This window comes from Penaeus chinensis, chromosome 34 (assembly GCF_019202785.1).
Source record: "Penaeus chinensis breed Huanghai No. 1 chromosome 34, ASM1920278v2, whole genome shotgun sequence".
Classification (NCBI taxonomy): Eukaryota; Metazoa; Arthropoda; class Malacostraca; order Decapoda; family Penaeidae; genus Penaeus; species Penaeus chinensis.
In genome coordinates, this window is record NC_061852.1 from 26,423,594 (window position 1) to 26,428,593 (window position 5,000).

A 5,000-nucleotide genomic window follows, 5' to 3' on the forward strand; every position below is an offset into this window, starting at 1 on the left:
ATTGGCAGTTCTATAAAAGCCCCTCCCCCACCCTAGAAATAAATAAATAAATAAACTGGAGAGGGAGGGATCCAAATATCTCATCACTGAAAATCTGCAAAACACCTACCTGGACCTTGACAAGCCCCCCCAAAAAACTGTAATGCTTGTTAAAACAGGCTCTAATTTCCTTTTACAACAATACACTATATTAAACAAAGTTATCAAGTTACCACAACAATACTAAATGTTGGTTCTCTTCTCAGTATGGTTTGTTATTACCAATATCAAAATCTTTCTGGAGCAAATTAGTTTAAAGAGCCTCGTAGAATATAAATAACTTACAAGACAAGGAGAAGTACCCACTTCAGTGTTTCCATTAAAGGATATATGTATGTGTATGTATGAATTTTGTACATATGCAAGTATGCATGTATGTATCAATTATGTATGTATGTAAGTATTTATGTATGTATGTATGTGTATGTATGAATTATGTACATATGCAAGTATGCATGTATGCATGTATGTATGAATGTATGCAACTATGTACAGTATGTATGTATGTAGGTAGGTAGGTAGGTAGGTAGGTAGGTAGGTAGGTAGGTAGGTAGGTAGGTAGGTAGGTAGGTAGGTAGGTAGGTAGGTAGGCCTGCCTGCCTGCCTGCCTGCCTGCCTGCCTGCCTGCCTGCCTGCCTGCCTGCCTGCCTGCCTGCCTGCCTGCCTGCCTGCCTGCCTGCCAGCCTGCCTGCCAGCCTGCCTGCCTGCCTGCCTGCCAGCCTGCCTGCCTGCCTGCCTGCCTGCCTGCCTGCCTGCCTGCCTGCCTGCCTGCCTGCCTGCCTGTCTGTCTGCCTGCCTGCCTGTCTGCTTGCTTGTGTGTCACACACACACATATTTACAGATATATATATATAAATATATATGTATGCATGTATGCATGCATGCATGCATGCATGCATACATGCATGCATGCATACATGCATGCATGCATACATGCATGTATGTATGTATGTATGTATGTATGTATGTATGTATGTATGTATGTATGTATGTATGTATGTATGTATGTATGTATGTATGTATGTATGTATGTATGTATGTATGTATGTACTTATGCATGCATGTACTCATGGTACACACATGGATGCACATGTATCAACATACTCCAATATTCTTATTCCCAATACACAAATTTGTTAATGCTGTAGTACAAGCACTAATATCAAATGTACAGTATTATAAACTTAATAGACTGGTTTCCATTAATCACAAAAGTAATATAGATAATAAAGTCATTGAGTATTACATATCAAATCTTTATAATGGGATTCATTAAAGCATTATCAACATCTGCAATTATGTCATCTCAAATGGACATCTATTACTTACCAGGTACATGACTAAGCACCAGAGACCGACAGGTGTTTAACTCAAATGCGAAATGCTAATGATAGCAGGCTAAAGAAATGTTTTTCAAATACTAAATTTAAAAAATGCTTTCTTCAATGTTAACCAGGACATCTATGTGTATGTGCCCTGTCCACTGGATTGTCCTGTTAATATAGATTACATACAGATGGCTCTGTATGGGTTTAGTCAGCAAGGAGTTACTAGGCTTACCTGACCTCTCCTATTTACCCCATTTCTTGAATTTTCAGGAACAAAAGGGTTTTTCATAATCACAGTTTGTAATATTACAATAATAACAACAATAACCAAAATTATATAAAGCAACAGAAATAAAAACCCATCACTAATTCAAGGAATGGGGTAGGATCAAGTAGTCTAGTTACTAAATCCTTGGTGACTACTCAAATGTGGAGCCATCTATACATAAATAAAATCTAAAGCAAAATTCTAGAGAAATACTTCCCAAAAAATTCATTCTGAGAGCCAATCATCAACTAAAATTTACAAGATGTTTTCTGACACTTTTTCAGCCTGCAATTTACAAATCAAACATTCTGATCTCTATTTCTGTATTAATTTTCTATTTTCTCTATATCTTTTTTTCTGTAACTTTAAATGCAGTATATCTATAATCTTAAAAATTGGGATAAAAAATTGATTATAAATCACAGACATATTTCTGATACATAAGTTTCCTCCTCCTACAAAATCCTCTCTTTGCCTAGCATGATACATGTACAGTAGACATACAAGAGATACATATCAATATGTATATACACAAGGGCCATTCAAAAATCTTGCAGAAAACCATTATAAGATAAGTATCTGTTTCACAGCTACAGTAAAATAACATCAACTAAAGCATGTGTAGTATGATCATGAAATTTCATGTTAAAACTTGACTTCTTTCCATGCACTTTTGAAAGTTTATTGTGCCCATATAACAGCAGGAATTAACCTATTGCCGACGGGCATGTCACGTAAGTCCATGAAATGCCCACTGTGAGTTTACTTGTTTAATTGTTTTTACTCATAGATGGCTACACTTGTACAAAGTCACCAATGAGCCAATTATGAGTACTGCCTGTCTCAGCCGTTTACCCTTTTCTTTGATTTACGAAAATATTTTACGTTATCTTATTTTGCTGTTACTAATGTTTATAACATTATAGTAACTATAATGTTTATAATAAAAATAACATCCTAACATCAATATTTATAGCACTAGTAAAAAATACGTTTTTCCCGCTAATTCAAGGAAAGGTGAAATCAGGTATGGTCACAAGATCTATTAATTGACTCCTTTGTGGCTAAGCACTAGCAGAGCCATCTATGTACAGAGACATTTCACAAAAAATAGAAAAAATGAGCACAACATTTTCCCCATTTTTTATTCATTTTCCCTGGCGGCAATGGGTTAAGAACCACGCAAAATAAGGGCCAGTAATTCTTTTTTTTTTGTGGAAGGAAAGAGATATCACCACTATAAGAAAAGTTTATGGAGACATTTTCAAAGGAGAATGCTGCTATCAAATAGACTGCTCGTTTCATGTCTGCACAGGGAGCAGCTGAAGATGACTATCACAAGAAAAGGTCATTAACATCCTTAACTCAATGATAAAAATGTTGAGGATGACCTGCCAAAACACAGCTGAGACAATAGAACAAATACTGAGTATTTCTGTGGTGTCTGAGTAGGTTAGATCATCTTGTACTCAAGTATGCCTTCTATTACACTATGGTCAGTTGGTGAGAAGAGTGAACTTTTGGATGCACCTTCTCAACCAGAGGGGCAAATTTTCAGAATAATGTCTTTGAGATTTGTGAGTAGATATGAAACAAATCTATCAATTTGATCCCGAGAGCAAGCAGCAAATAAAACAGTGACGTTCACAAGGTGCAAATGAACCATCAAGTACAAATCAAAAAGATCTAGTGCAAAGGTTATGATAACAGTTATGGGAAGATCACAAGGCATATCATTTGTAGCTTTTCTAAAAGGCCGAAAAGTAACCCTGTGTGTATTACAAGTGATAATCATTGATGCACTACTTACAGTCTAATTAATTTTATTTACACAGACATAGTTCCAGAAGCACTTAGTCACCAAGGAGTCAACTACTAGATAACGATGATGATGATGATGATAATAACATTAACAATAATGATAATGGAAACAGAAAATATACTTCTTTTCACAAAAGAATCCAAGGTATCAGGTAAACAGGCCTGATCAGGTAAGTCATCTACCTGTACACAAAAGCAATAAAAAAAATACTGTAAACAATTCATGTAACTGGCACCAATGATTTACAAAAATTATGTGGTGTTATATCAATTAGAGATAACTCTATCGTAACAATGCACAAACATACAGGTCCTATCTTTTAACCCCTTCACGATGGGTCACGCCGTGAGGCATCAAAACAAACCGCTTGATCTGTGGCGTGCAGCTGTATGCTGTGGCAGCACACAAAAGAACTACAAGCCGGTGATTCGGCTTGATGTACCGAACTTCCACGCTCAAGGTCGGCGAGTTGTTATTGATCTCCAGAGCATAGTTTTTTTGTTGTTTTTTTCTTCACCCATCATCAAGGGGTTAAGAGCAAGAGCTCATGGACTACAGAGGAAAATTATAAATAATTCACTATACAGTCCATTTCTAGCTCCCTCTATATTTTATCTTCTAATCCAAAACATAAAGATACATTCAGGAACCAGATTTTTGCAAAAATAGACTACAAAATCATCACTAAGAAGTCTCTTGACTTGGATGTAAAATAAATAATCATTTAAATATGCTTTTTGTTGTATCAACATTTTCAGCAAGCTTTTTGAATGCCCCTCTTTTTAGTTAAAGTTCACTTTCCATGTCTCTCCCTGTTACTGTGTGTTGATCTATTCATCTATCTTTCACCTTAGTCCCATTCTCACTATCTTTTAGTATCAGAACAAGTCACTGACCCTGTACAAGTTTAAGTACAATACATTTGTAGTTCTGCTTCTGGAATCATACAAAAAAAAAAATCCCTTTACATGGGGATTAAAAATATGCACCAAGTTAGCAATGTATTTTCATGCAAGACATGGCTTATATATGTATATTCCAAACAACCAATTATTGCATCCTGTTATAATTCCTCCTACTAAACTACTATCTTCAAAAACTACCTACCTGGCGATGATGGAAATGATAATGACTGAAATTATTTCAGAAATCCTTGAGAAAAAAAAAAAAAATTTAAAAATACTAATCAAAAGTGGCACAAAAGATCTATGAGGTAAATTTCAAGTAATTCCAGATCTTTCAGATTATGTTAACACATATATATATTCAGGAAATCAGCTGTACAGAAGAGATTCATGATCATTGAAGATTGATGTATACTAAGCTAGTTAAACTTCATTTGTAACTTCTTGTAGTTAAATATAATCATTTTACCATAATTCAAAATTGGTTATGGAATTATTGTACTTCTTGCATAATAAGTAATATCTCTGTGATTTTTAATTTGTGTTACATATCTATTCTAGTAAATCATACAGCACATAAAGAAAATCTACATATGAAGAAAAGCAACCATTTACACATCTTATAACATGACATTAAC

General features: G+C 35.0%; 1 protein-coding gene across 5 annotated transcripts in view; it reads right to left on the reverse strand.

Moving 5' to 3' along the window:
* Positions 1-2,686: 2,686 nt before the first annotated feature.
* Positions 2,687-5,000, reverse strand: part of LOC125043895 (nischarin-like) — a 9,533-nt gene continuing 7,219 nt past the window's right edge. For all 5 annotated transcript variants that reach the window (XM_047640263.1, XM_047640262.1, XM_047640266.1 and 2 more), the window contains exon 5: positions 2,687-5,000. This exon is cut by the window's right edge and continues 975 nt beyond it. The gene's annotated coding sequence lies outside the window, so the exon portion shown is untranslated.